General features: G+C 40.2%; 44 non-coding genes across 44 annotated transcripts; all 44 read left to right on the forward strand.

Annotated features, from left to right (window-relative positions):
- Positions 1–183: 183 nt before the first annotated feature.
- Positions 184–254, forward strand: trnag-ccc (transfer RNA glycine (anticodon CCC)). The gene has a single exon. It is a non-coding gene; the product is annotated as a tRNA-Gly (tRNA).
- Positions 255–449: 195 nt separating this feature from the next.
- trnag-ccc (transfer RNA glycine (anticodon CCC)) lies at positions 450–520 on the forward strand. Its single transcript has one exon. It is a non-coding gene; the product is annotated as a tRNA-Gly (tRNA).
- A 314-nt stretch (positions 521–834) lies between these two features.
- trnag-ccc (transfer RNA glycine (anticodon CCC)) lies at positions 835–905 on the forward strand. The gene has a single exon. It is a non-coding gene; the product is annotated as a tRNA-Gly (tRNA).
- Positions 906–1,097: 192 nt separating this feature from the next.
- trnag-ccc (transfer RNA glycine (anticodon CCC)) lies at positions 1,098–1,168 on the forward strand. Its single transcript has one exon. It is a non-coding gene; the product is annotated as a tRNA-Gly (tRNA).
- A 195-nt stretch (positions 1,169–1,363) lies between these two features.
- Positions 1,364–1,434, forward strand: trnag-ccc (transfer RNA glycine (anticodon CCC)). Its single transcript has one exon. It is a non-coding gene; the product is annotated as a tRNA-Gly (tRNA).
- Positions 1,435–1,629: 195 nt separating this feature from the next.
- trnag-ccc (transfer RNA glycine (anticodon CCC)) lies at positions 1,630–1,700 on the forward strand. The gene has a single exon. It is a non-coding gene; the product is annotated as a tRNA-Gly (tRNA).
- Positions 1,701–2,014: 314 nt separating this feature from the next.
- trnag-ccc (transfer RNA glycine (anticodon CCC)) lies at positions 2,015–2,085 on the forward strand. The gene has a single exon. It is a non-coding gene; the product is annotated as a tRNA-Gly (tRNA).
- A 192-nt stretch (positions 2,086–2,277) lies between these two features.
- On the forward strand, positions 2,278–2,348 carry trnag-ccc (transfer RNA glycine (anticodon CCC)). Its single transcript has one exon. It is a non-coding gene; the product is annotated as a tRNA-Gly (tRNA).
- Positions 2,349–2,543: 195 nt separating this feature from the next.
- On the forward strand, positions 2,544–2,614 carry trnag-ccc (transfer RNA glycine (anticodon CCC)). The gene has a single exon. It is a non-coding gene; the product is annotated as a tRNA-Gly (tRNA).
- Positions 2,615–2,809: 195 nt separating this feature from the next.
- trnag-ccc (transfer RNA glycine (anticodon CCC)) lies at positions 2,810–2,880 on the forward strand. The gene has a single exon. It is a non-coding gene; the product is annotated as a tRNA-Gly (tRNA).
- Positions 2,881–3,194: 314 nt separating this feature from the next.
- On the forward strand, positions 3,195–3,265 carry trnag-ccc (transfer RNA glycine (anticodon CCC)). Its single transcript has one exon. It is a non-coding gene; the product is annotated as a tRNA-Gly (tRNA).
- A 192-nt stretch (positions 3,266–3,457) lies between these two features.
- Positions 3,458–3,528, forward strand: trnag-ccc (transfer RNA glycine (anticodon CCC)). Its single transcript has one exon. It is a non-coding gene; the product is annotated as a tRNA-Gly (tRNA).
- A 192-nt stretch (positions 3,529–3,720) lies between these two features.
- trnag-ccc (transfer RNA glycine (anticodon CCC)) lies at positions 3,721–3,791 on the forward strand. Its single transcript has one exon. It is a non-coding gene; the product is annotated as a tRNA-Gly (tRNA).
- Positions 3,792–3,986: 195 nt separating this feature from the next.
- On the forward strand, positions 3,987–4,057 carry trnag-ccc (transfer RNA glycine (anticodon CCC)). Its single transcript has one exon. It is a non-coding gene; the product is annotated as a tRNA-Gly (tRNA).
- Positions 4,058–4,371: 314 nt separating this feature from the next.
- Positions 4,372–4,442, forward strand: trnag-ccc (transfer RNA glycine (anticodon CCC)). The gene has a single exon. It is a non-coding gene; the product is annotated as a tRNA-Gly (tRNA).
- A 192-nt stretch (positions 4,443–4,634) lies between these two features.
- Positions 4,635–4,705, forward strand: trnag-ccc (transfer RNA glycine (anticodon CCC)). Its single transcript has one exon. It is a non-coding gene; the product is annotated as a tRNA-Gly (tRNA).
- A 314-nt stretch (positions 4,706–5,019) lies between these two features.
- Positions 5,020–5,090, forward strand: trnag-ccc (transfer RNA glycine (anticodon CCC)). Its single transcript has one exon. It is a non-coding gene; the product is annotated as a tRNA-Gly (tRNA).
- A 192-nt stretch (positions 5,091–5,282) lies between these two features.
- trnag-ccc (transfer RNA glycine (anticodon CCC)) lies at positions 5,283–5,353 on the forward strand. Its single transcript has one exon. It is a non-coding gene; the product is annotated as a tRNA-Gly (tRNA).
- Positions 5,354–5,548: 195 nt separating this feature from the next.
- trnag-ccc (transfer RNA glycine (anticodon CCC)) lies at positions 5,549–5,619 on the forward strand. The gene has a single exon. It is a non-coding gene; the product is annotated as a tRNA-Gly (tRNA).
- A 195-nt stretch (positions 5,620–5,814) lies between these two features.
- On the forward strand, positions 5,815–5,885 carry trnag-ccc (transfer RNA glycine (anticodon CCC)). Its single transcript has one exon. It is a non-coding gene; the product is annotated as a tRNA-Gly (tRNA).
- Positions 5,886–6,199: 314 nt separating this feature from the next.
- On the forward strand, positions 6,200–6,270 carry trnag-ccc (transfer RNA glycine (anticodon CCC)). The gene has a single exon. It is a non-coding gene; the product is annotated as a tRNA-Gly (tRNA).
- Positions 6,271–6,462: 192 nt separating this feature from the next.
- trnag-ccc (transfer RNA glycine (anticodon CCC)) lies at positions 6,463–6,533 on the forward strand. The gene has a single exon. It is a non-coding gene; the product is annotated as a tRNA-Gly (tRNA).
- Positions 6,534–6,725: 192 nt separating this feature from the next.
- On the forward strand, positions 6,726–6,796 carry trnag-ccc (transfer RNA glycine (anticodon CCC)). The gene has a single exon. It is a non-coding gene; the product is annotated as a tRNA-Gly (tRNA).
- A 195-nt stretch (positions 6,797–6,991) lies between these two features.
- Positions 6,992–7,062, forward strand: trnag-ccc (transfer RNA glycine (anticodon CCC)). The gene has a single exon. It is a non-coding gene; the product is annotated as a tRNA-Gly (tRNA).
- A 314-nt stretch (positions 7,063–7,376) lies between these two features.
- trnag-ccc (transfer RNA glycine (anticodon CCC)) lies at positions 7,377–7,447 on the forward strand. The gene has a single exon. It is a non-coding gene; the product is annotated as a tRNA-Gly (tRNA).
- A 192-nt stretch (positions 7,448–7,639) lies between these two features.
- Positions 7,640–7,710, forward strand: trnag-ccc (transfer RNA glycine (anticodon CCC)). Its single transcript has one exon. It is a non-coding gene; the product is annotated as a tRNA-Gly (tRNA).
- A 314-nt stretch (positions 7,711–8,024) lies between these two features.
- Positions 8,025–8,095, forward strand: trnag-ccc (transfer RNA glycine (anticodon CCC)). Its single transcript has one exon. It is a non-coding gene; the product is annotated as a tRNA-Gly (tRNA).
- A 192-nt stretch (positions 8,096–8,287) lies between these two features.
- trnag-ccc (transfer RNA glycine (anticodon CCC)) lies at positions 8,288–8,358 on the forward strand. Its single transcript has one exon. It is a non-coding gene; the product is annotated as a tRNA-Gly (tRNA).
- Positions 8,359–8,553: 195 nt separating this feature from the next.
- Positions 8,554–8,624, forward strand: trnag-ccc (transfer RNA glycine (anticodon CCC)). The gene has a single exon. It is a non-coding gene; the product is annotated as a tRNA-Gly (tRNA).
- Positions 8,625–8,819: 195 nt separating this feature from the next.
- On the forward strand, positions 8,820–8,890 carry trnag-ccc (transfer RNA glycine (anticodon CCC)). The gene has a single exon. It is a non-coding gene; the product is annotated as a tRNA-Gly (tRNA).
- Positions 8,891–9,204: 314 nt separating this feature from the next.
- On the forward strand, positions 9,205–9,275 carry trnag-ccc (transfer RNA glycine (anticodon CCC)). The gene has a single exon. It is a non-coding gene; the product is annotated as a tRNA-Gly (tRNA).
- Positions 9,276–9,467: 192 nt separating this feature from the next.
- Positions 9,468–9,538, forward strand: trnag-ccc (transfer RNA glycine (anticodon CCC)). Its single transcript has one exon. It is a non-coding gene; the product is annotated as a tRNA-Gly (tRNA).
- Positions 9,539–9,733: 195 nt separating this feature from the next.
- trnag-ccc (transfer RNA glycine (anticodon CCC)) lies at positions 9,734–9,804 on the forward strand. Its single transcript has one exon. It is a non-coding gene; the product is annotated as a tRNA-Gly (tRNA).
- A 195-nt stretch (positions 9,805–9,999) lies between these two features.
- Positions 10,000–10,070, forward strand: trnag-ccc (transfer RNA glycine (anticodon CCC)). The gene has a single exon. It is a non-coding gene; the product is annotated as a tRNA-Gly (tRNA).
- Positions 10,071–10,384: 314 nt separating this feature from the next.
- Positions 10,385–10,455, forward strand: trnag-ccc (transfer RNA glycine (anticodon CCC)). The gene has a single exon. It is a non-coding gene; the product is annotated as a tRNA-Gly (tRNA).
- Positions 10,456–10,647: 192 nt separating this feature from the next.
- Positions 10,648–10,718, forward strand: trnag-ccc (transfer RNA glycine (anticodon CCC)). The gene has a single exon. It is a non-coding gene; the product is annotated as a tRNA-Gly (tRNA).
- A 195-nt stretch (positions 10,719–10,913) lies between these two features.
- trnag-ccc (transfer RNA glycine (anticodon CCC)) lies at positions 10,914–10,984 on the forward strand. The gene has a single exon. It is a non-coding gene; the product is annotated as a tRNA-Gly (tRNA).
- Positions 10,985–11,179: 195 nt separating this feature from the next.
- On the forward strand, positions 11,180–11,250 carry trnag-ccc (transfer RNA glycine (anticodon CCC)). Its single transcript has one exon. It is a non-coding gene; the product is annotated as a tRNA-Gly (tRNA).
- Positions 11,251–11,564: 314 nt separating this feature from the next.
- On the forward strand, positions 11,565–11,635 carry trnag-ccc (transfer RNA glycine (anticodon CCC)). Its single transcript has one exon. It is a non-coding gene; the product is annotated as a tRNA-Gly (tRNA).
- Positions 11,636–11,827: 192 nt separating this feature from the next.
- trnag-ccc (transfer RNA glycine (anticodon CCC)) lies at positions 11,828–11,898 on the forward strand. The gene has a single exon. It is a non-coding gene; the product is annotated as a tRNA-Gly (tRNA).
- A 195-nt stretch (positions 11,899–12,093) lies between these two features.
- On the forward strand, positions 12,094–12,164 carry trnag-ccc (transfer RNA glycine (anticodon CCC)). Its single transcript has one exon. It is a non-coding gene; the product is annotated as a tRNA-Gly (tRNA).
- A 195-nt stretch (positions 12,165–12,359) lies between these two features.
- Positions 12,360–12,430, forward strand: trnag-ccc (transfer RNA glycine (anticodon CCC)). The gene has a single exon. It is a non-coding gene; the product is annotated as a tRNA-Gly (tRNA).
- Positions 12,431–12,744: 314 nt separating this feature from the next.
- On the forward strand, positions 12,745–12,815 carry trnag-ccc (transfer RNA glycine (anticodon CCC)). The gene has a single exon. It is a non-coding gene; the product is annotated as a tRNA-Gly (tRNA).
- A 192-nt stretch (positions 12,816–13,007) lies between these two features.
- On the forward strand, positions 13,008–13,078 carry trnag-ccc (transfer RNA glycine (anticodon CCC)). Its single transcript has one exon. It is a non-coding gene; the product is annotated as a tRNA-Gly (tRNA).
- Positions 13,079–27,380: the final 14,302 nt, after the last annotated feature.

Raw genomic sequence — 27,380 nt, forward strand, 5'->3', positions numbered from 1 at the left:
GACGGAAATGGCAAGATAATCTTGCTGCAGAAATCTACCACACCTTTCACTGTAATCATCTAAAAAGGCATTGAAAAAAGAAAGGTTGTCATCATATACCATCAAACATTTTCTCTTCTCTTCCACACGTGAAAAGCACCCTGTAGATTGTTTCGAAAATCACATTACTCTATGTCTTCGCAAGCACCAGTAGTGTAGTGGTATCATACAAGATTCCCATTCTTGTGACCCGGGTTCGATTCCCGGCTGGTGCAGACCTTTGATGTGACGGAAATGTCAAAATAATCTTGCTGCAGAAATCTACCACACCTTTCACTGTAATCATCTAAAAAGGCATTGAAAAAAGAAAGGTTGTCAACATATACCATCAAACATTTTCTCTTCTCTTCCACTGGTGAAAAGCACCCTGTAGATTGTTTTGAAAATCACATTACTCTATGTCTTTTGAAGCACCAGTAGTGTAGTGGTATCATACAAGATTCCCATTCTTGTGACCCCGGTTCGATTCCCGGCTGGTGCAGACCTTTCATGTGACGTAAACATCAATACAACTACTTTATTACGTGTGACTTTTCCTTCCGAAAGGCTCTTTATGCTCAATGAACAAACAACAACTGAGTGTTTTGGAAGATTCCATTGCTATGCTACTCGTGAATGTGAAAATAAAAACAATCTTACCACAGAAATCTACCACACCTTTCACTGTTACCATCTAAAGAGTTAATGCAAAAAGTAAGGCTGTCTTCATACCATCGAAAATCTTTTCTATTCTTTCACTTGTGAAAAGCACCCTATAGATTATTTGGAAAATCACATTACTCTATATCTTATCAAGCACCAGTAGTGTAGTGGGATCATACAAGATTCCCATTCTTGTGACCCGGGTTCGATTCCCGGCTGGTGCAGATCTTTGATGTGACGGAAATGTCAGAATAATCTTGCTGCAGAAATCTACCACACCTTTCACTGTAATCATCTAAAGAGGCATCGAAAAAAAGGCTGTCATCATATACCATCAAACATCTTTTCTTCTCTTCCACTTGTGAAAAGCACCCTATAGATTATTTGGAAAATCACATTCCTCTATAACTTGTCAAGCACCAGTAGTGTAGTGGTATCATACAAGATTCCCATTCTTGTGACCCGGGTTCGATTCCCGGCTGGTGCAGACCTATGATGTGACGGAAATGTCAAAATAATCTTGCTGCAGAAATCTACCACAACTTTCACTGTAATCATCTAAAAAGGCATTGAAAAAAGAAAGGTTGTCATCATATACCATCAAACATTTTCTCTTCTCTTCCACTCGTGAAAAGCACCCTGTAGATTGTTTCGAAAATCACATTACTCTATGTCTTCTCAAGCACCAGTAGTGTAGTGGTATCATACAAGATTCCCATTCTTGTGACCCGGGTTCGATTCCCGGCTGGTGCAGACCTTTGATGTGACGGAAATGTCAAAATAATCTTGCTGCAGAAATCTACCACACCTTTCACTGTAATCATCTAAAAAGGCATTGAAAAAAGAAAGGTTGTCAACATATACCATCAAACATTTTCATTTCTCTTCCACTCGTGAAAAGCACCCTGTAGATTGTTTTGAAAATCACATTACTCTATGTCTTTTGAAGCACCAGTAGTGTAGTGGTATCATACAAGATTCCCATTCTTGTGACCCGGGTTCGATTCCCGGCTGGTGCAGACCTTTCATGTGACGGAAACATCAATACAACTACTTTATTACGTGTGACTTTTCCTTCCGAAAGGCTCTTTATGCTCAATGAACAAACAACAACTGAGTGTTTTGGAAGATTCCATTGCTATGCTACTCGTGAATGTGAAAATAAAAACAATCTTACCACAGAAATCTACCACACCTTTCACTGTTACCATCTAAAGAGTTAATGCAAAAAGTAAGGCTGTCTTCATACCATCGAAAATCTTTTCTATTCTTTCACTTGTGAAAAGCACCCTATAGATTGTGTGGAATATCACATTCCTCTATATCTTATCAAGCACCAGTAGTGTAGTGGTATCATACAAGATTCCCATTCTTGTGACCCGGGTTCGATTCCCGGCTGGTGCAGACCTTTAATGCGACGGAAATGTCTATATAATCTTAATGCAGAAATCTACAACACCTTTCACTGTTATCATCTAAAGAGGCATCGAAAAAAAGGCTGTCATCATATACCATCAAACATCTTTTCTTCTCTTCCACTTGTGAAAAGCACCCTATAGATTATTTGGAAAATCACATTACTCTATATCTTATCAAGCACCAGTAGTGTAGTGGTATCATACAAGATTCCCATTCTTGTGACCCGGGTTTGATTCCCGGCTGGTGCAGATCTTTGATGTGACGGAAATGTCAGAATGATCTTGCTGCAGAAATCTACCACACCTTTCACTGTAATCATCTAAAAAGGCATTGAAAAAAGAAAGGTTGTCATCATATACCATCAAACATTTTCTCTTCTCTTCCACTCGTGAAAAGCACCCTGTAGATTGTTTCGAAAATCACATTACTCTATGTCTTCTCAAGCACCAGTAGTGTAGTGGTATCATACAAGATTCCCATTCTTGTGACCCGGGTTCGATTCCCGGCTGGTGCAGACCTTTGATGTGACGGAAATGTCAAAATAATCTTGCTGCAGAAATCTACCACACCTTGCACTGTAATCATCTAAAAAGGCATTGAAAAAAGAAAGGTTGTCAACATATACCATCAAACATTTTCTCTTCTCTTCCACTCGTGAAAAGCACCCTGTAGATTGTTTTGAAAATCACATTACTCTATGTCTTTTGAAGCACCAGTAGTGTAGTGGTATCATACAAGATTCCCATTCTTGTGACCCGGGTTCGATTCCCGGCTGGTGCAGACCTTTCATGTGACGGAAACATCAATACAACTACTTTATTACGTGTGACTTTTCCTTCCGAAAGGCTCTTTATGCTCAATGAACAAACAACAACTGAGTGTTTTGGAAGATTCCATTGCTATGCTACTCGTGAATGTGAAAATAAAAACAATCTTACCACAGAAATCTACCACACCTTTCACTGTTACCATCTAAAGAGTTAATGCAAAAAGTAAGGCTGTCTTCATACCATCGAAAATCTTTTCTATTCTTTCACTTGTGAAAAGCACCCTATAGATTGTGTGGAATATCACATTCCTCTATATCTTATCAAGCACCAGTAGTGTAGTGGTATCATACAAGATTCCCATTCTTGTGACCCGGGTTCGATTCCCGGCTGGTGCAGACCTTTGATGCGACGGAAATGTCTATATAATCTTAATGCAGAAATCTACAACACCTTTCACTGTTATCATCTAAAGAGGCATCGAAAAAATGGCTGTCATCATATACCATCAAACATCTTTTCTTCTCTTCCACTTGTGAAAAGCACCCTATAGATTATTTGGAAAATCACATTACTCTATATCTTATCAAGCACCAGTAGTGTAGTGGTATCATACAAGATTCCCATTCTTGTGACCCGGGTTCGATTCCCGGCTGGTGCAGATCTTTGATGTGACGGAAATGTCAGAATAATCTTGCTGCAGAAATCTACCACACCTTTCACTGTAATCATCTAAAGAGGCATCGAAAAAAAGGCTGTCATCATATACCATCAAACATCTTTTCTTCTCTTCCACTTGTGAAAAGCACCCTATAGATTATTTGGAAAATCACATTCCTCTATATCTTGTCAAGCACCAGTAGTGTAGTGGTATCATACAAGATTCCCATTCTTGTGACCCGGGTTCGATTCCCGGCTGGTGCAGAACTATGATGTGACGGAAATGTCAAAATAATCTTGCTGCAGAAATCTACCACACCTTTCACTGTAATCATCTAAAAAGGCATTGAAAAAAGAAAGGTTGTCATCATATACCATCAAACATTTTCTCTTCTCTTCCACTCGTGAAAAGCACCCTGTAGATTGTTTCGAAAATCACATTACTCTATGTCTTTTGAAGCACCAGTAGTGTAGTGGTATCATACAAGATTCCCATTCTTGTGACCCGGGTTCGATTCCCGGCTGGTGCAGACCTTTCACGTGACGGAAACATCAATACAACTACTTTATTACGTGTGACTTTTCCTTCCGAAAGGCTCTTTATGCTCAATGAACAAACAACAACTGAGTGTTTTGGAAGATTCCATTGCTATGCTACTCGTGAATGTGAAAATAAAAACAATCTTACCACAGAAATCTACCACACCTTTAACTGTTACCATCTAAAGAGTTAATGCAAAAAGTAAGGCTGTCTTCATACTATCGAAAATCTTTTCTATTCTTTCACTTGTGAAAAGCACCCTATAGATTGTGTGGAATATCACATTCCTCTATATCTTATCAAGCACCAGTAGTGTAGTGGTATCATACAAGATTCCCATTCTTGTGACCCGGGTTCGATTCCCGGCTGGTGCAGACCTTTAATGCGACGGAAATGTATATATAATCTTAATGCAGAAATCTACAACACCTTTCACTGTTATCATCTAAAGAGGCATCGAAAAAAAGGCTGTCATCATATACCATCAAACATCTTTTCTTCTCTTCCACTTGTGAAAAGCACCCTATAGATTATTTGGAAAATCACATTACTCTATATCTTATCAAGCACCAGTAGTGTAGTGGTATCATACAAGATTCCCATTCTTGTGACCCGGGTTCGATTCCCGGCTGGTGCAGACCTTTCATGTGACGGAAACATCAATACAACTACTTTATTACGTGTGACTTTTCCTTCCGAAAGGCTCTTTATGCTCAATGAACAAACAACAACTGAGTGTTTTGGAAGATTCCATTGCTATGCTACTCGTGAATGTGAAAATAAAAACAATCTTACCACAGAAATCTACCACACCTTTCACTGTTACCATCTAAAGAGTTAATGCAAAAAGTAAGGCTGTCTTCATACCATCGAAAATCTTTTCTATTCTTTCACTTGTGAAAAGCACCCTATAGATTGTGTGGGATATCACATTCCTCTATATCTTATCAAGCACCAGTAGTGTAGTGGTATCATACAAGATTCCCATTCTTGTGACCCGGGTTCGATTCCCGGCTGGTGCAGACCTTTAATGCGACGGAAATGTCTATATAATCTTAATGCAGAAATCTACAACACCTTTCACTGTTATCATCTAAAGAGGCATCGAAAAAAAGGCTGTCATCATATACCATCAAACATCTTTTCTTCTCTTCCACTTGTGAAAAGCACCCTATAGATTATTTGGAAAATCACATTACTCTATACCTTATCAAGCACCAGTAGTGTAGTGGTATCATACAAGATTCCCATTCTTGTGACCCGGGTTCGATTCCCGGCTGGTGCAGACCTTTGATGTGACGGAAATGGCAAGATAATCTTGCTGCAGAAATCTACCACACCTTTCACTGTAATCATCTAAAAAGGCATTGAAAAAAGAAAGGTTGTCATCATATACCATCAAACATTTTCTCTTCTCTTCCACACGTGAAAAGCACCCTGTAGATTGTTTCGAAAATCACATTACTCTATGTCTTCGCAAGCACCAGTAGTGTAGTGGTATCATACAAGATTCCCATTCTTGTGACCCGGGTTCGATTCCCGGCTGGTGCAGACCTTTGATGTGACGGAAATGTCAAAATAATCTTGCTGCAGAAATCTACCACACCTTGCACTGTAATCATCTAAAAAGGCATTGAAAAAAGAAAGGTTGTCAACATATACCATCAAACATTTTCTCTTCTCTTCCACTCGTGAAAAGCACCCTGTAGATTGTTTTGAAAATCACATTACTCTATGTCTTTTGAAGCACCAGTAGTGTAGTGGTATCATACAAGATTCCCATTCTTGTGACCCGGGTTCGATTCCCGGCTGGTGCAGACCTTTCATGTGACGGAAACATCAATACAACTACTTTATTACGTGTGACTTTTCCTTCCGAAAGGCTCTTTATGCTCAATGAACAAACAACAACTGAGTGTTTTGGAAGATTCCATTGCTATGCTACTCGTGAATGTGAAAATAAAAACAATCTTACCACAGAAATCTACCACACCTTTCACTGTTACCATCTAAAGAGTTAATGCAAAAAGTAAGGCTGTCTTCATACCATCGAAAATCTTTTCTATTCTTTCACTTGTGAAAAGCACCCTATAGATTGTGTGGAATATCACATTCCTCTATATCTTATCAAGCACCAGTAGTGTAGTGGTATCATACAAGATTCCCATTCTTGTGACCCGGGTTCGATTCCCGGCTGGTGCAGACCTTTGATGCGACGGAAATGTCTATATAATCTTAATGCAGAAATCTACAACACCTTTCACTGTTATCATCTAAAGAGGCATCGAAAAAATGGCTGTCATCATATACCATCAAACATCTTTTCTTCTCTTCCACTTGTGAAAAGCACCCTATAGATTATTTGGAAAATCACATTACTCTATATCTTATCAAGCACCAGTAGTGTAGTGGTATCATACAAGATTCCCATTCTTGTGACCCGGGTTCGATTCCCGGCTGGTGCAGATCTTTGATGTGACGGAAATGTCAGAATAATCTTGCTGCAGAAATCTACCACACCTTTCACTGTAATCATCTAAAGAGGCATCGAAAAAAAGGCTGTCATCATATACCATCAAACATCTTTTCTTCTCTTCCACTTGTGAAAAGCACCCTATAGATTATTTGGAAAATCACATTCCTCTATATCTTGTCAAGCACCAGTAGTGTAGTGGTATCATACAAGATTCCCATTCTTGTGACCCGGGTTCGATTCCCGGCTGGTGCAGAACTATGATGTGACGGAAATGTCAAAATAATCTTGCTGCAGAAATCTACCACACCTTTCACTGTAATCATCTAAAAAGGCATTGAAAAAAGAAAGGTTGTCATCATATACCATCAAACATTTTCTCTTCTCTTCCACTCGTGAAAAGCACCCTGTAGATTGTTTCGAAAATCACATTACTCTATGTCTTTTGAAGCACCAGTAGTGTAGTGGTATCATACAAGATTCCCATTCTTGTGACCCGGGTTCGATTCCCGGCTGGTGCAGACCTTTCACGTGACGGAAACATCAATACAACTACTTTATTACGTGTGACTTTTCCTTCCGAAAGGCTCTTTATGCTCAATGAACAAACAACAACTGAGTGTTTTGGAAGATTCCATTGCTATGCTACTCGTGAATGTGAAAATAAAAACAATCTTACCACAGAAATCTACCACACCTTTAACTGTTACCATCTAAAGAGTTAATGCAAAAAGTAAGGCTGTCTTCATACTATCGAAAATCTTTTCTATTCTTTCACTTGTGAAAAGCACCCTATAGATTGTGTGGAATATCACATTCCTCTATATCTTATCAAGCACCAGTAGTGTAGTGGTATCATACAAGATTCCCATTCTTGTGACCCGGGTTCGATTCCCGGCTGGTGCAGACCTTTAATGCGACGGAAATGTATATATAATCTTAATGCAGAAATCTACAACACCTTTCACTGTTATCATCTAAAGAGGCATCGAAAAAAAGGCTGTCATCATATACCATCAAACATCTTTTCTTCTCTTCCACTTGTGAAAAGCACCCTATAGATTATTTGGAAAATCACATTACTCTATATCTTATCAAGCACCAGTAGTGTAGTGGTATCATACAAGATTCCCATTCTTGTGACCCGGGTTCGATTCCCGGCTGGTGCAGACCTTTCATGTGACGGAAACATCAATACAACTACTTTATTACGTGTGACTTTTCCTTCCGAAAGGCTCTTTATGCTCAATGAACAAACAACAACTGAGTGTTTTGGAAGATTCCATTGCTATGCTACTCGTGAATGTGAAAATAAAAACAATCTTACCACAGAAATCTACCACACCTTTCACTGTTACCATCTAAAGAGTTAATGCAAAAAGTAAGGCTGTCTTCATACCATCGAAAATCTTTTCTATTCTTTCACTTGTGAAAAGCACCCTATAGATTGTGTGGGATATCACATTCCTCTATATCTTATCAAGCACCAGTAGTGTAGTGGTATCATACAAGATTCCCATTCTTGTGACCCGGGTTCGATTCCCGGCTGGTGCAGACCTTTAATGCGACGGAAATGTCTATATAATCTTAATGCAGAAATCTACAACACCTTTCACTGTTATCATCTAAAGAGGCATCGAAAAAAAGGCTGTCATCATATACCATCAAACATCTTTTCTTCTCTTCCACTTGTGAAAAGCACCCTATAGATTATTTGGAAAATCACATTACTCTATACCTTATCAAGCACCAGTAGTGTAGTGGTATCATACAAGATTCCCATTCTTGTGACCCGGGTTCGATTCCCGGCTGGTGCAGACCTTTGATGTGACGGAAATGGCAAGATAATCTTGCTGCAGAAATCTACCACACCTTTCACTGTAATCATCTAAAAAGGCATTGAAAAAAGAAAGGTTGTCATCATATACCATCAAACATTTTCTCTTCTCTTCCACACGTGAAAAGCACCCTGTAGATTGTTTCGAAAATCACATTACTCTATGTCTTCGCAAGCACCAGTAGTGTAGTGGTATCATACAAGATTCCCATTCTTGTGACCCGGGTTCGATTCCCGGCTGGTGCAGACCTTTGATGTGACGGAAATGTCAAAATAATCTTGCTGCAGAAATCTACCACACCTTTCACTGTAATCATCTAAAAAGGCATTGAAAAAAGAAAGGTTGTCAACATATACCATCAAACATTTTCTCTTCTCTTCCACTGGTGAAAAGCACCCTGTAGATTGTTTTGAAAATCACATTACTCTATGTCTTTTGAAGCACCAGTAGTGTAGTGGTATCATACAAGATTCCCATTCTTGTGACCCCGGTTCGATTCCCGGCTGGTGCAGACCTTTCATGTGACGTAAACATCAATACAACTACTTTATTACGTGTGACTTTTCCTTCCGAAAGGCTCTTTATGCTCAATGAACAAACAACAACTGAGTGTTTTGGAAGATTCCATTGCTATGCTACTCGTGAATGTGAAAATAAAAACAATCTTACCACAGAAATCTACCACACCTTTCACTGTTAACATCTAAAGAGTTAATGCAAAAAGTAAGGCTGTCTTCATACCATCGAAAATCTTTTCTATTCTTTCACTTGTGAAAAGCACCCTATAGATTATTTGGAAAATCACATTACTCTATATCTTATCAAGCACCAGTAGTGTAGTGGGATCATACAAGATTCCCATTCTTGTGACCCGGGTTCGATTCCCGGCTGGTGCAGATCTTTGATGTGACGGAAATGTCAGAATAATCTTGCTGCAGAAATCTACCACACCTTTCACTGTAATCATCTAAAGAGGCATCGAAAAAAAGGCTGTCATCATATACCATCAAACATCTTTTCTTCTCTTCCACTTGTGAAAAGCACCCTATAGATTATTTGGAAAATCACATTCCTCTATAACTTGTCAAGCACCAGTAGTGTAGTGGTATCATACAAGATTCCCATTCTTGTGACCCGGGTTCGATTCCCGGCTGGTGCAGACCTATGATGTGACGGAAATGTCAAAATAATCTTGCTGCAGAAATCTACCACAACTTTCACTGTAATCATCTAAAAAGGCATTGAAAAAAGAAAGGTTGTCATCATATACCATCAAACATTTTCTCTTCTCTTCCACTCGTGAAAAGCACCCTGTAGATTGTTTCGAAAATCACATTACTCTATGTCTTCTCAAGCACCAGTAGTGTAGTGGTATCATACAAGATTCCCATTCTTGTGACCCGGGTTCGATTCCCGGCTGGTGCAGACCTTTGATGTGACGGAAATGTCAAAATAATCTTGCTGCAGAAATCTACCACACCTTTCACTGTAATCATCTAAAAAGGCATTGAAAAAAGAAAGGTTGTCAACATATACCATCAAACATTTTCATTTCTCTTCCACTCGTGAAAAGCACCCTGTAGATTGTTTTGAAAATCACATTACTCTATGTCTTTTGAAGCACCAGTAGTGTAGTGGTATCATACAAGATTCCCATTCTTGTGACCCGGGTTCGATTCCCGGCTGGTGCAGACCTTTCATGTGACGGAAACATCAATACAACTACTTTATTACGTGTGACTTTTCCTTCCGAAAGGCTCTTTATGCTCAATGAACAAACAACAACTGAGTGTTTTGGAAGATTCCATTGCTATGCTACTCGTGAATGTGAAAATAAAAACAATCTTACCACAGAAATCTACCACACCTTTCACTGTTACCATCTAAAGAGTTAATGCAAAAAGTAAGGCTGTCTTCATACCATCGAAAATCTTTTCTATTCTTTCACTTGTGAAAAGCACCCTATAGATTGTGTGGAATATCACATTCCTCTATATCTTATCAAGCACCAGTAGTGTAGTGGTATCATACAAGATTCCCATTCTTGTGACCCGGGTTCGATTCCCGGCTGGTGCAGACCTTTAATGCGACGGAAATGTCTATATAATCTTAATGCAGAAATCTACAACACCTTTCACTGTTATCATCTAAAGAGGCATCGAAAAAAAGGCTGTCATCATATACCATCAAACATCTTTTCTTCTCTTCCACTTGTGAAAAGCACCCTATAGATTATTTGGAAAATCACATTACTCTATATCTTATCAAGCACCAGTAGTGTAGTGGTATCATACAAGATTCCCATTCTTGTGACCCGGGTTTGATTCCCGGCTGGTGCAGATCTTTGATGTGACGGAAATGTCAGAATGATCTTGCTGCAGAAATCTACCACACCTTTCACTGTAATCATCTAAAAAGGCATTGAAAAAAGAAAGGTTGTCATCATATACCATCAAACATTTTCTCTTCTCTTCCACTCGTGAAAAGCACCCTGTAGATTGTTTCGAAAATCACATTACTCTATGTCTTCTCAAGCACCAGTAGTGTAGTGGTATCATACAAGATTCCCATTCTTGTGACCCGGGTTCGATTCCCGGCTGGTGCAGACCTTTGATGTGACGGAAATGTCAAAATAATCTTGCTGCAGAAATCTACCACACCTTTCACTGTAATCATCTAAAAAGGCATTGAAAAAAGAAAGGTTGTCAACATATACCATCAAACATTTTCATTTCTCTTCCACTCGTGAAAAGCACCCTGTAGATTGTTTTGAAAATCACATTACTCTATGTCTTTTGAAGCACCAGTAGTGTAGTGGTATCATACAAGATTCCCATTCTTGTGACCCGGGTTCGATTCCCGGCTGGTGCAGACCTTTCATGTGACGGAAACATCAATACAACTACTTTATTACGTGTGACTTTTCCTTCCGAAAGGCTCTTTATGCTCAATGAACAAACAACAACTGAGTGTTTTGGAAGATTCCATTGCTATGCTACTCGTGAATGTGAAAATAAAAACAATCTTACCACAGAAATCTACCACACCTTTCACTGTTACCATCTAAAGAGTTAATGCAAAAAGTAAGGCTGTCTTCATACCATCGAAAATCTTTTCTATTCTTTCACTTGTGAAAAGCACCCTATAGATTGTGTGGAATATCACATTCCTCTATATCTTATCAAGCACCAGTAGTGTAGTGGTATCATACAAGATTCCCATTCTTGTGACCCGGGTTCGATTCCCGGCTGGTGCAGACCTTTAATGCGACGGAAATGTCTATATAATCTTAATGCAGAAATCTACAACACCTTTCACTGTTATCATCTAAAGAGGCATCGAAAAAAAGGCTGTCATCATATACCATCAAACATCTTTTCTTCTCTTCCACTTGTGAAAAGCACCCTATAGATTATTTGGAAAATCACATTACTCTATATCTTATCAAGCACCAGTAGTGTAGTGGTATCATACAAGATTCCCATTCTTGTGACCCGGGTTTGATTCCCGGCTGGTGCAGATCTTTGATGTGACGGAAATGTCAGAATGATCTTGCTGCAGAAATCTACCACACCTTTCACTGTAATCATCTAAAAAGGCATTGAAAAAAGAAAGGTTGTCATCATATACCATCAAACATTTTCTCTTCTCTTCCACTCGTGAAAAGCACCCTGTAGATTGTTTCGAAAATCACATTACTCTATGTCTTCTCAAGCACCAGTAGTGTAGTGGTATCATACAAGATTCCCATTCTTGTGACCCGGGTTCGATTCCCGGCTGGTGCAGACCTTTGATGTGACGGAAATGTCAAAATAATCTTGCTGCAGAAATCTACCACACCTTGCACTGTAATCATCTAAAAAGGCATTGAAAAAAGAAAGGTTGTCAACATATACCATCAAACATTTTCTCTTCTCTTCCACTCGTGAAAAGCACCCTGTAGATTGTTTTGAAAATCACATTACTCTATGTCTTTTGAAGCACCAGTAGTGTAGTGGTATCATACAAGATTCCCATTCTTGTGACCCGGGTTCGATTCCCGGCTGGTGCAGACCTTTCATGTGACGGAAACATCAATACAACTACTTTATTACGTGTGACTTTTCCTTCCGAAAGGCTCTTTATGCTCAATGAACAAACAACAACTGAGTGTTTTGGAAGATTCCATTGCTATGCTACTCGTGAATGTGAAAATAAAAACAATCTTACCACAGAAATCTACCACACCTTTCACTGTTACCATCTAAAGAGTTAATGCAAAAAGTAAGGCTGTCTTCATACCATCGAAAATCTTTTCTATTCTTTCACTTGTGAAAAGCACCCTATAGATTGTGTGGAATATCACATTCCTCTATATCTTATCAAGCACCAGTAGTGTAGTGGTATCATACAAGATTCCCATTCTTGTGACCCGGGTTCGATTCCCGGCTGGTGCAGACCTTTGATGCGACGGAAATGTCTATATAATCTTAATGCAGAAATCTACAACACCTTTCACTGTTATCATCTAAAGAGGCATCGAAAAAATGGCTGTCATCATATACCATCAAACATCTTTTCTTCTCTTCCACTTGTGAAAAGCACCCTATAGATTATTTTGAAAATCACATTACTCTATGTCTTTTCAAGCACCAGTAGTGTAGTGGTATCATACAAGATTCCCATTCTTGTGACCCGGGTTCGATTCCCGGCTGGTGCAGATCTTTGATGTGACGGAAATGTCAGAATAATCTTGCTGCAGAAATCTACCACACCTTTCACTGTAATCATCTAAAGAGGCATCGAAAAAAAGGCTGTCATCATATACCATCAAACATCTTTTCTTCTCTTCCACTTGTGAAAAGCACCCTATAGATTATTTGGAAAATCACATTCCTCTATATCTTGTCAAGCACCAGTAGTGTAGTGTGTCGTGACTCCTAGGCCCCACCCATGGAGCACCGAACGCATGCGTGAATTCGCGTCCACTTCGCTGCTTTTGCGTCAGCGCAAATCAGCCAGATGTGAGATGTCCTCTCAAGGAGAGACACCTGCCTTGAAAACTATGCTTAAGTAGATAAAGAAAGTAACGTAAAAGACACCATATAGTACACTGTTGTCCCGCTAACCACTATTGAATCAAGTGCGCCAGTTTGAATGTAAGAGAAGGAATGTGCGTAACTGTTGAAGAGTGTGTGTGATTAGGCCTATTTGAACAAATAGCTCCGAAAGACTAAAATGAACGCTTGGTGATGAGGAACGTGTGAGACTGAAAGTTGTGAAGACTGGATGAATGACGCTATGAAATTCTTATCCAAAAAACGACAGAATGACTGAACAAAATGTTATGCTATGAAAGTGCCAATACAACATACAAGAAGTGTTACGTTAGATATGGGGTTTTGGGGAATAACGTGTAATAAAAATGTAGCCTATGAAAATACCATAAAACGACTTACGTGCCTTCAATAAAGACATGCCTTTTACCTGATTAATAAACCACGACAATGTAACCAAATGCAATGAAATACTTATCATTCTGAATGTAACATACTCCGTATGAACGCAAATGCCTACGATGTTTGAACGTAACCAACCAACATGTTAAAGTAGGCTATACACTGTTGAATGTAACCAAGTACTCTCAATAGAATGTAATATGCATGCTACATCTTAATGTGTAATGCCTGTTATCAAATGTAAACTGTTTGTATGTTAAAACCAGTAAATGCCGATATTGAATGCATCTCTGTCTCAACTAGTGTGTTCTCGTCAACACTGAATGTATGTAAAACTCCGCTTTGTAACCCGGAGATGTGTGCCTTTGACTGTCTAGAATGTTCTGAAGTAAGTTTAGTTTCCATGAGTTCTGTGAAGAGGGCACCGCCCCAGGAATGTGTAGGGGAGGACCATGGGGTCACGGAAAAATGAGGACTATAAGAAGCAGGTCAACTAAAGTCCGGGGCTGCTTCTTCTTCTTTCCTCGTCTTACGTGTTGTGTCACTCTGTAGCTCCTGATAGTTATTATGTGAACTCCGTACGTCGTCGCGAAACCAAGTATGCGGGACTTAGTGCTCCAGTGAACATCGGAACTCCGCATCATCCACCTGCTGCTCGTGGCCTTACACCCGGACAAGGGAGACCACTGAACGACAATTCATTTGGACTCTTTGTTTTTTTCGACACTATTGGATTAATTTTTTTTCGTTTTTCCTTTTTCAACACAAAATGGAATTACGACGACTATTGGATTAATTTTCTACGTTTTTCCTTTTTCAACACAAAATGGAAATACTACAACTATTGGATTAATTTCTTTTGTTTTTCCTTCTCACCACAAAATGGAATTATCTTTTTCCTACATATTGTAACCAACAAGCTGTATTGTGCCGCATTTTTGCTGTATTTAAAAATGCTGAATTATAAAACTATTTTAATCCAACGTCCGATTCTTTCAGCTTGTATTCCGTTTTGGGACGAGGCTACCACTTCCCAAACAGGATGGTAAAGATAACGTCTCTCTTCTGTGATTCTTTTCTATACTTTCTAAGTCTTAGTTTAATCCTTGAAACTAAGCACCTCTTATAAATGACCTGAGTTTCAGCTGTTTACTGAGACCGAATGTTTTACGCGTGAGTTAACTGTCAAGGCCTTGATGTTCCCCTGCCTTCTTATGTACTAAAACGCCTGGTTATTCTCCTGGAAGACTTGAGCACCTTCCTCTAGACAGTCCGGGGTTTATCTGTATACATAGAAGTCTTAGGTCATTGACATCACAGAGGTCGGCGCGTAACCTAACCTGACAGTAGGTGCCTGGTATTATAGTTCAGCTATAAGATTCGATTGTGGTGGCCAGGTGTATGTGCAGCCAGCTGAGTGCTTATCGTACAGGCCATCCTTTCAACTCCAGGCAACAACACATGGTGTCAGAAGTGGGATCTCAACGGACTAATTAATAAAGAGCATTATTAGAGGATTGAGCAGAAGCGATTTTTTCTAGACTCATTCTAATAATTGCGTTGGAGACGCCTTTGGTCGTCCTAGTTTGTGCATGCTGTGAGAAACAGAATAGTCCTCTTCCCCACGGGTTAACGTTGTTATTCCTCGACAAACACTACAGAAAGTTCGTGTGCCGAGTCCGCTGTTGGAGCGGGTCCCAGTAAGCCGGCATACTGGGAGAGTAGCAGGTGTAGCGTCAGAAAGAAGCTGCACTGGTTGCGTAGATCAGATAAGAGGCTGCACTTGTTGCCTGTGGTGATAAGGCAGAAGGCCATAAAAGCGTCAGAGGACGGGTTACCCTAGACAAGTGGTACATGAAACTTAAAATAGATATCCAAACAAATATCTTAAGTTTTTGGAGAAGATCTACCCACATCCCCGCCACTTCGTGCTTTGTCGGCGAGTTTATAGTCGGAAAGCTGTGCGTAAAGACGGATGTCAGCGCATTCCAGCTTGAACTTTGATGATGGCGGACTAAGTCGTTTTTTTGTTCCTACTGTGATAGAGACAAGTCCTGAAGCAGGAGGAACAAGTTGACAATATTAAACGGCACATGGGGTTTAGCAAGACCCATCGTCAAAAGTGGACGTTTAGCAGGTGCCCGGTGGCACAGGAGCAGTGTGTTGTGCTGGCGCTTTGTGTTACGGCGCTTTGTGTTACGTTGGTTGTGGCAGAGAAATCTCCTGTGTCGGCCTAATTTTATGTGGTTCTCTATCAGTAGACGATAATTTTCCTACTAAAGGAACACGTAAAAGACTACACGGGTTTAATATATAATCCCTCGGTAAAAGTATGTAACAAGTGTCTGATGTATTACACTTTTCTTGTGAATCATACTTCATACTTCGTGCCCTGTGTTTGCGGTAACGATGCATAGAACGCATCAGGTATGCTATTGATTACTTGCATTACTTGCTACAATATTAGCCATGCCATTGGCTCTTCAACCTTTTAAACTTTTAATAATTTGCAGTTAAACCACCAGTCCTCAAATTCCATGGCCGTCTGAGTCTCCCTAGTTGTGGTTGAGCTGTGGGGGGTCGCGCCCCTCCAGTAAGCACCGAGATTCAGATAGGCTGAAGACATCACTGGTATACATTGCGAGAGCATAGTGCTTACAACTTACCATTCGGTCTCTAATCATGCATTGAATAGTTGATGAGTTCTTAGTTGCGTGCAATAGTAAAGCAATAGGATAAATAAGTGGATAAAAAGTGATTAATAACTTGTATAGTTACATAAAACTTTTGTGCTTCGGTGATGTATTGTGGTGGTGACGCTTCGTGGGTGTCTGGCCAGGACCCATGTTGTTTCGCTGCTATAATGTGTTATCGTCGTTACTTAAGTAAGCAAAATAAGAAATAACTTAAACTCCCGACTGCCTTGTCCTTAAGACAACAATAAAGAGTTTTCCTACCTTGAACTACAGTTTCTAAAACTCATTTCAGTGGTTTACCAACGCGTAGAAGGGTGAATGGCATTTCTGCATTTCCTACATCCCGTCTACCAGCTCAGGTAGCGAATCTATAGTCCGACAGAATGAGACATAAAAAAGTGATGATAAAAGAACGTGCGCGCAACAGAGGAAAGTGCTTTAGTGTTGGTTTCGTAGCCCAATTAGATATAGTATGATTTTGGATGGTATAGACCATCTAAATGAATTCTGACTCCGTCGTGTTTATACGTAACTTGTAACAGTTCCTGCAGAGGGATAGCCCACTCTGTAGGTTTGGGAATCCATGGCTGCGTGAAGAAGCAGTATTTGATTTGCCATAGGTGATCGGAATGAAAAGTTGTCCGTAGTGCTTTGGCGTTGCCTTATGCGATAAACAACCTCGTTTACATATCCTCCCATTTGTTTTAATAGTTATTAGAAATGTATTATTGTGACTCTGGCTACTTAACAGGACGTAGGACACGGCCGCAGCTATCATGCAAAGTGGATAGACTCTTGGAGATTACAATCAGTCACACCCGTCTGTGTCACAAGCTGAAGAAGCAAGGACGATGAGAGACAGTTCAACATAGCGAGTAAAATACTTTATAAAACAAAATTAAAAATTAAAAAGACTATGTGTTGAATCTCGTGCGCCGCATAGAAGGAGAGAGACGACTGTTAATCAAACCAGAGGAAAGTGCAAGTGCCACGTCTTAAGTTAATAGCCTGCGCTTAGTTTCAAGGTAATGCTGTGGTCAGTGAAGGGAGAAAAGGGCTTCGGTTACGTAGCCTACGTAAACTATTGGAAGTACGAATCAAAGGTAGCCTAATTGTTTCGTTTGCAACTAATCCACCAAGATGCGTCTTTGATTTCATTCATGTTTGGTAACCTGTCTAGCTGAAAGTTTGCAGAATGGATAAATTGATAGTTACGTACAGTTGCCACTAGACATAGGCCTCCTAGATTATGTTTGCCGGATCATCGGGCTTTAGTTTTCATTTTTTGGACATTAAGCAAACATTAGATTGAAATGATTCTTATGTGGAAAGCACAATGTTTATTGGGTGTTGGAGTAGGCTAGATAAGGAGATGTTTGCGAACCGTACCCACTGCTCATTAGTGGGCGCAGGGGTTCCGCTCTAGACAGTCTTCGAGACAAATCTTTAGAATATTAGTTTACATAGAATGGTAATCTTTATATTCGACATGTTTCACATCAGCCCATGACTATATGTTGTGCTATGAAGCAAAGGTGCGGGAAGATGCGTTGATGTTGTGTATTCTTTTTACTAATCGTGATTTTGTCCAACATAACCATAGTCTGAAAATTGTATTCGGAGTTTGTGAGTAGCCTACAAGGGACCACTGTTTTAGGGAACGGCGCCACTTCTTGGGAGTTTGACATTCCGACGATGTGCCAGGTGCAACCAAAAAGGCCATTAATTGTGAATTGACATGGGAAGCTTCTCGAACTCACGATCCCAAGGTGTTCTGTTTTTTGTCGCCTGTCTAATCAGGACAGAGTTGGATTTATGACCCTTGGTGGGGGTAGCGGACTTTCCAACATTTTTGGAGTTTCCAACGTTTTGGAATTTCCCAACATCTGTGTGGTGGAATTTCCCAACATTTTCCTGACAGTTAGGCTATCTCTGGGAAAGATATTTTCTGTAGGTTAAGTTCTGTTTCGGGCAGAGGATGATGCTTTAGCCAGATTCACCGTTGTTACTTGGGTAAATATTGCATTTTGGAAGTCATAGCCTTCACTACAATGACTTGTCCTTTGATACATGTCTGAGTGTTTTTCCTTGAGGACCCTCCGACGATCCTGATAGTGATTTCCAGACGTTTACCATCACATGAGTTTTGTGAGGCAGAGTTCGAATGAATCCCCCAAAGTCCAGTAGGATAGCTGATCTTCTCAAAAGGTTGAATTTGAATTCCTTATCAAGTAAAAAGATCGACTAATTGTGCTGTTAAGTGCGCATTAGGATATCACACCTCGTTCTCATTAGATGGTTTCCCTAACATAGGCTTTTTGGAGTTTGTAGATAGAAGTTCATCGTTGAGTAGGCATATGTGTTGTAACAACGTACAAAGTTAATTGGAGGTTGCAAATGTGAATGGTAACTGTTTAGATATTTGGGGCTTTACTTCTCAAGTCTATGTCATCGGCCCGTAGTAAATCTTGCGCAGGATCCTCGTTAGTAGGTTGCTTCAGTCAATAGGTACAATCTCAGAGGAGCGTTGGCCATTTCAAACATTGTTGGTAAACTAGTTAGATTGCATGTATTGGATATTGTAACATTGCTTAACAAATCATTTCGGACGTATAGTGACTTAATTGGGTAATTATCCTCTGAATGACCATGATTGGTAAAAACGTCAGCGATGCATATTGGAGTTACTTTACAACCATCTCGGCAGCCCTCTAGAGGCTTGGGTAGAGGAGCCTTGGAAGCAGTGATGCGTGACGGAAACCAACTCTGTGGAGTTGTGAGGATCTGATCAGATAATGGCTCTCAGTCAGTAGACCAAGGACTTGTAGAGTATCCTTTTCCAGTTTCATCCTATTACCCTTATTGTAGAAATAAGTGACGTTAAATGGTTCCATGGAAAACTTTTGGGCAAGGTAAAAACGAAATTGTACAATGTCGGAGTTGGAATAGGCTCTGCTGATAGTCTTCCGTGAACCGTACTGCTGAGGCTATTATTTTATGCGATTTGATACAATTCAAAGACAACTGGGCTAGACTAATGCAAACTTTGACATGTAGGCCTACTATAGGTTTTAATAGTTCCATATCACTCGGTAATATCATGCATATAACTTTCGATGAAGAACAAGTTACGTGAGAAGTCCGGTAAGGTTAGGGCATTGTGCTGTTATGATATTGATGAGCAAGATGAGCCTCTTTAGTTATTGATAACTTATGCAGAGGAAACGAAATTTCATGTGGAGAATGTCACACTTGGGCAATTGCCAGTTCAATACTAATGTTGTTACAGTTCAATGTGAGATGGAGACAGTTGTCATGTTTTTCTGCCCATAGCCTATGACATTTTTTCTTGAAAGTCCCGATAACCTCGTCCCTTCTGGAATTGGTTCGTGCTGAATGGTATTGCATTGAGAGATTTCTGTCCGCACCTATAGGCGCGCCCGCAAGTTGACATGTTATCTATTGCGGGTAAAGTAGACAATAATAGGATAATTATAGTGACGTTGCCAGGGAAACAGTTGTATGTGTCCAAATAAGCAATTTATTGATGTTTTGAGCTACAGCGTCTGATTAAGAAACAACTTTTTGTGAGATTCCTGATTTTGTAAGAATCCTGTGACATGACTCGGTATAGCGGACAGTGTAGCAGAAATGGACTATTATATCATTGGTTTAACTTACAGACTTTCTCAGTTTTTACGTGCGCGTTCAGAAACAGATGCACACGCGTCTTGAACACTTGTTGTTTTGGTTTTGTGAACGTTATGATAAACTTACTGATTGTTTCTTAATTGGACACTGTTTGTGTGTTGCTCGGTTATCCTTAGCAGTTGTTCATGTTACAAAAGTCATATGGATGTAGTTGAATTTACAGGTTTTGTCTAAGTTACCACACCGCAGTGTGAAGAGGGAAATCAGTTACGCATATTTGCGCTGGAAGAAGTGAAATTGGTTTTCTGGATTTTCAATGCGCGAGGCTCTCAGCAACGTAGGAGTAAGTTACTCCATACAGAATCATCTTAGCTACCTCATACTTGAGGATGCATATTCGGTGACAGACATAGGAATGGTCTAATAGGTTTATTTGAATTTCAGCTGTAGTAATATTGTTAAAGTGCTTTCTACGAGAGACAACATATATTTCCATTGCAAAGTTCTCAATACGGGATAGTGTGAAGACACCCACACAGCTGGATGTTTCCCAGTGGAAGATAACGTTAATGGTTTATTGTTAGAGGTGTTAGGATTCATGCAGATGCTAACTAAAATCAATCAGTCCATTCCTATACGCATTTAGGGAATGTCCTAGTTACTAGAAGGGGAATTTGTATTTTACATTTTATCTTGGATATTGTTAACCCCAGTAAACTTAAAGACAATATGTAGAAGTGAACGCAAACAGACATGATGGTCCTGCAGATGACCCCGACGCAGAGTGGGTAAGTAGAACTGGTAGGGGAGGAGCCTCCCATGTAGGTACGATGTAGGTACGATGTAAGACAGTTAGATGTCTTTAGACCTTTCATGACAAAGCATCTCTCTCCACCATCTCTTATTATAGTCCTGAAAGCTCACGAAGTGCTGAGCAACAGTGAGGACTCACTTCTATGGGCAAGCAGTTCCGTAATTGGGTCTATACGTAAGTTTTTGTTCATTATACTTAGTTAGGTAAATATTGTGCCACAGTATTTAACTTTCTCAACGTTATTGAAGGCCTTATAGATGTGGTAGGCCAGAAGATAGAACATTTCTGACGTTTCTGAACATTTGAGAAATGTCAATAATTTCCCCAGTGTTAAATGATAAAGAAATACGGACCCAAATGCTTTATCCATTATGGGACTAGTCATTATCAAGATCGTTCTAACCATGTTAAAGTTATGTTGTCGACATTTTTGTGATATTATTTGCCGCAACGTAGAACGACCCTGTGCGTAAAAGCTTTGGGTCTCTGCCCAAGTTGCGCTTGGACTTTACTTTTCGGACGAACTCTTATCTCCGGAGGCATAGGCCTTTTCCAACTTCTGCTTATTCCGTGAGTATAGAGCTATTGACAAATATGATAACTTCATTATTCTAAAAGCAGAATAGGCTTCCCATTTAGTATGCATGGTTTTAACAATTGGCCACTTATGGCCTTCATCCGCATGTCATTGCGACGACTAACCATTGATTATACCTTGTGCTATGTTGCTGTGCCAGTCCACACATAGGTGAGTATCGTAGGATCATTTATGCTACTGATTTTGCATGGTCATTTCTTGATGGACTATTAGCTAACTTTAAATACAACCACATCTTTCCTCTACTAATTATGTTGTGTCTTTGTGAAGACTGAAATATAACAATACGTTCGTTTTCCATCTGACTGAATGGGCTACCCTCGACTAACTTTGTTTGACTAATATTGTGTGATCTTAACATTCCTGATATGTAGCTTCATCTTTTCTGATGGCCTATTAGGAAATTGACTTGTTTATGGCCCTGCATGTTATTCCTCCCTATACATTATGTAATGTTGCATGTATTCTGTGATGCACGAGAGGAAGTTTGAATGTTGCGCGGGATGATTTGAATCGTTCCCTTTTCTGCATCCACCAACATGTTAACCTATAGAGTCTTAATAGCATCCTGCACATAGTCGTGTGGTCACTCCGCATATTCAAGCATCACACAAATCTTTGAAAAAGCCTCACATGTGGCAATGAGGCGCTGGATAAATCTTTGTTTATTTTTTAATGTAGTCCAAACCGAATGGAGGAGAACAGCCACAAATGTGGCTCAAGCTCCACCTCAACAAATCACGGAATATCAAGCCATATCGGATTGGGTTCTGTTGAAGTTCACCTTGGCCCCAAGCTCGAGTGCGGCGACGCGAGAGGTGACCGAAAGACGGTAGTATTGTTAATTTTGCTCCAGGCTAAAATTATACCCTTTCGTGTGGAACATATCTCTCCGCTAGGCTTGAGTGGTGGGCAAGGGACTACTACACAACCCTCAAATCCCATGGCTTTAGATAGTGTATCCTGGTAATATGTTTGATTTGATAAACACGTTTGGTTTATGCTTGTGGACCCTGTCCCCATATCGACAGATCTCAATTATTTAGCCTACAGTTATCCAGTGACCCATGTCGTTTTGATGTGTTTTTATGTTTCTTAAACTTGAGACCTTTGGGCTTCTTTGCAATACATTTTGACTCGAATCCCCTGTGCGCCCTTTGCTCCAAGTAGGGGGTGTCGTGACTCCTAGGCCCCACCCATGGAGCACCGAACGCATGCGTGAATTCGCGTCCACTTCGCTGCTTTTGCGTCAGCGCAAATCAGCCAGATGTGAGATGTCCTCTCAAGGAGAGACACCTGCCTTGAAAACTATGCTTAAGTAGATAAAGAAAGTAACGTAAAAGACACCATATAGTACACTGTTGTCCCGCTAACCACTATTGAATCAAGTGCGCCAGTTTGAATGTAAGAGAAGGAATGTGCGTAACTGTTGAAGAGTGTGTGTGATTAGGCCTATTTGAACAAATAGCTCCGAAAGACTAAAATGAACGCTTGGTGATGAGGAACGTGTGAGACTGAAAGTTGTGAAGACTGGATGAATGACGCTATGAAATTCTTATCCAAAAAACGACAGAATGACTGAACAAAATGTTATGCTATGAAAGTGCCAATACAACATACAAGAAGTGTTACGTTAGATATGGGGTTTTGGGGAATAACGTGTAATAAAAATGTAGCCTATGAAAATACCATAAAACGACTTACGTGCCTTCAATAAAGACATGCCTTTTACCTGATTAATAAACCACGACAATGTAACCAAATGCAATGAAATACTTATCATTCTGAATGTAACATACTCCGTATGAACGCAAATGCCTACGATGTTTGAACGTAACCAACCAACATGTTAAAGTAGGCTATACACTGTTGAATGTAACCAAGTACTCTCAATAGAATGTAATATGCATGCTACATCTTAATGTGTAATGCCTGTTATCAAATGTAAACTGTTTGTATGTTAAAACCAGTAAATGCCGATATTGAATGCATCTCTGTCTCAACTAGTGTGTTCTCGTCAACACTGAATGTATGTAAAACTCCGCTTTGTAACCCGGAGATGTGTGCCTTTGACTGTCTAGAATGTTCTGAAGTAAGTTTAGTTTCCATGAGTTCTGTGAAGAGGGCACCGCCCCAGGAATGTGTAGGGGAGGACCATGGGGTCACGGAAAAATGAGGACTATAAGAAGCAGGTCAACTAAAGTCCGGGGCTGCTTCTTCTTCTTTCCTCGTCTTACGTGTTGTGTCACTCTGTAGCTCCTGATAGTTATTATGTGAACTCCGTACGTCGTCGCGAAACCAAGTATGCGGGACTTAGTGCTCCAGTGAACATCGGAACTCCGCATCATCCACCTGCTGCTCGTGGCCTTACACCCGGACAAGGGAGACCACTGAACGACAATTCATTTGGACTCTTTGTTTTTTTCGACACTATTGGATTAATTTTTTTTCGTTTTTCCTTTTTCAACACAAAATGGAATTACGACGACTATTGGATTAATTTTCTACGTTTTTCCTTTTTCAACACAAAATGGAAATACTACAACTATTGGATTAATTTCTTTTGTTTTTCCTTCTCACCACAAAATGGAATTATCTTTTTCCTACATATTGTAACCAACAAGCTGTATTGTGCCGCATTTTTGCTGTATTTAAAAATGCTGAATTATAAAACTATTTTAATCCAACGTCCGATTCTTTCAGCTTGTATTCCGTTTTGGGACGAGGCTACCACTTCCCAAACAGGATGGTAAAGATAACGTCTCTCTTCTGTGATTCTTTTCTATACTTTCTAAGTCTTAGTTTAATCCTTGAAACTAAGCACCTCTTATAAATGACCTGAGTTTCAGCTGTTTACTGAGACCGAATGTTTTACGCGTGAGTTAACTGTCAAGGCCTTGATGTTCCCCTGCCTTCTTATGTACTAAAACGCCTGGTTATTCTCCTGGAAGACTTGAGCACCTTCCTCTAGACAGTCCGGGGTTTATCTGTATACATAGAAGTCTTAGGTCATTGACATCACAGAGGTCGGCGCGTAACCTAACCTGACAGTAGGTGCCTGGTATTATAGTTCAGCTATAAGATTCGATTGTGGTGGCCAGGTGTATGTGCAGCCAGCTGAGTGCTTATCGTACAGGCCATCCTTTCAACTCCAGGCAACAACACATGGTGTCAGAAGTGGGATCTCAACGGACTAATTAATAAAGAGCATTATTAGAGGATTGAGCAGAAGCGATTTTTTCTAGACTCATTCTAATAATTGCGTTGGAGACGCCTTTGGTCGTCCTAGTTTGTGCATGCTGTGAGAAACAGAATAGTCCTCTTCCCCACGGGTTAACGTTGTTATTCCTCGACAAACACTACAGAAAGTTCGTGTGCCGAGTCCGCTGTTGGAGCGGGTCCCAGTAAGCCGGCATACTGGGAGAGTAGCAGGTGTAGCGTCAGAAAGAAGCTGCACTGGTTGCGTAGATCAGATAAGAGGCTGCACTTGTTGCCTGTGGTGATAAGGCAGAAGGCCATAAAAGCGTCAGAGGACGGGTTACCCTAGACAAGTGGTACATGAAACTTAAAATAGATATCCAAACAAATATCTTAAGTTTTTGGAGAAGATCTACCCACATCCCCGCCACTTCGTGCTTTGTCGGCGAGTTTATAGTCGGAAAGCTGTGCGTAAAGACGGATGTCAGCGCATTCCAGCTTGAACTTTGATGATGGCGGACTAAGTCGTTTTTTTGTTCCTACTGTGATAGAGACAAGTCCTGAAGCAGGAGGAACAAGTTGACAATATTAAACGGCACATGGGGTTTAGCAAGACCCATCGTCAAAAGTGGACGTTTAGCAGGTGCCCGGTGGCACAGGAGCAGTGTGTTGTGCTGGCGCTTTGTGTTACGGCGCTTTGTGTTACGTTGGTTGTGGCAGAGAAATCTCCTGTGTCGGCCTAATTTTATGTGGTTCTCTATCAGTAGACGATAATTTTCCTACTAAAGGAACACGTAAAAGACTACACGGGTTTAATATATAATCCCTCGGTAAAAGTATGTAACAAGTGTCTGATGTATTACACTTTTCTTGTGAATCATACTTCATACTTCGTGCCCTGTGTTTGCGGTAACGATGCATAGAACGCATCAGGTATGCTATTGATTACTTGCATTACTTGCTACAATATTAGCCATGCCATTGGCTCTTCAACCTTTTAAACTTTTAATAATTTGCAGTTAAACCACCAGTCCTCAAATTCCATGGCCGTCTGAGTCTCCCTAGTTGTGGTTGAGCTGTGGGGGGTCGCGCCCCTCCAGTAAGCACCGAGATTCAGATAGGCTGAAGACATCACTGGTATACATTGCGAGAGCATAGTGCTTACAACTTACCATTCGGTCTCTAATCATGCATTGAATAGTTGATGAGTTCTTAGTTGCGTGCAATAGTAAAGCAATAGGATAAATAAGTGGATAAAAAGTGATTAATAACTTGTATAGTTACATAAAACTTTTGTGCTTCGGTGATGTATTGTGGTGGTGACGCTTCGTGGGTGTCTGGCCAGGACCCATGTTGTTTCGCTGCTATAATGTGTTATCGTCGTTACTTAAGTAAGCAAAATAAGAAATAACTTAAACTCCCGACTGCCTTGTCCTTAAGACAACAATAAAGAGTTTTCCTACCTTGAACTACAGTTTCTAAAACTCATTTCAGTGGTTTACCAACGCGTAGAAGGGTGAATGGCATTTCTGCATTTCCTACATCCCGTCTACCAGCTCAGGTAGCGAATCTATAGTCCGACAGAATGAGACATAAAAAAGTGATGATAAAAGAACGTGCGCGCAACAGAGGAAAGTGCTTTAGTGTTGGTTTCGTAGCCCAATTAGATATAGTATGATTTTGGATGGTATAGACCATCTAAATGAATTCTGACTCCGTCGTGTTTATACGTAACTTGTAACAGTTCCTGCAGAGGGATAGCCCACTCTGTAGGTTTGGGAATCCATGGCTGCGTGAAGAAGCAGTATTTGATTTGCCATAGGTGATCGGAATGAAAAGTTGTCCGTAGTGCTTTGGCGTTGCCTTATGCGATAAACAACCTCGTTTACATATCCTCCCATTTGTTTTAATAGTTATTAGAAATGTATTATTGTGACTCTGGCTACTTAACAGGACGTAGGACACGGCCGCAGCTATCATGCAAAGTGGATAGACTCTTGGAGATTACAATCAGTCACACCCGTCTGTGTCACAAGCTGAAGAAGCAAGGACGATGAGAGACAGTTCAACATAGCGAGTAAAATACTTTATAAAACAAAATTAAAAATTAAAAAGACTATGTGTTGAATCTCGTGCGCCGCATAGAAGGAGAGAGACGACTGTTAATCAAACCAGAGGAAAGTGCAAGTGCCACGTCTTAAGTTAATAGCCTGCGCTTAGTTTCAAGGTAATGCTGTGGTCAGTGAAGGGAGAAAAGGGCTTCGGTTACGTAGCCTACGTAAACTATTGGAAGTACGAATCAAAGGTAGCCTAATTGTTTCGTTTGCAACTAATCCACCAAGATGCGTCTTTGATTTCATTCATGTTTGGTAACCTGTCTAGCTGAAAGTTTGCAGAATGGATAAATTGATAGTTACGTACAGTTGCCACTAGACATAGGCCTCCTAGATTATGTTTGCCGGATCATCGGGCTTTAGTTTTCATTTTTTGGACATTAAGCAAACATTAGATTGAAATGATTCTTATGTGGAAAGCACAATGTTTATTGGGTGTTGGAGTAGGCTAGATAAGGAGATGTTTGCGAACCGTACCCACTGCTCATTAGT

This window comes from Sardina pilchardus, chromosome 6, assembly GCF_963854185.1.
Source record: "Sardina pilchardus chromosome 6, fSarPil1.1, whole genome shotgun sequence".
Classification (NCBI taxonomy): Eukaryota; Metazoa; Chordata; class Actinopteri; order Clupeiformes; family Clupeidae; genus Sardina; species Sardina pilchardus.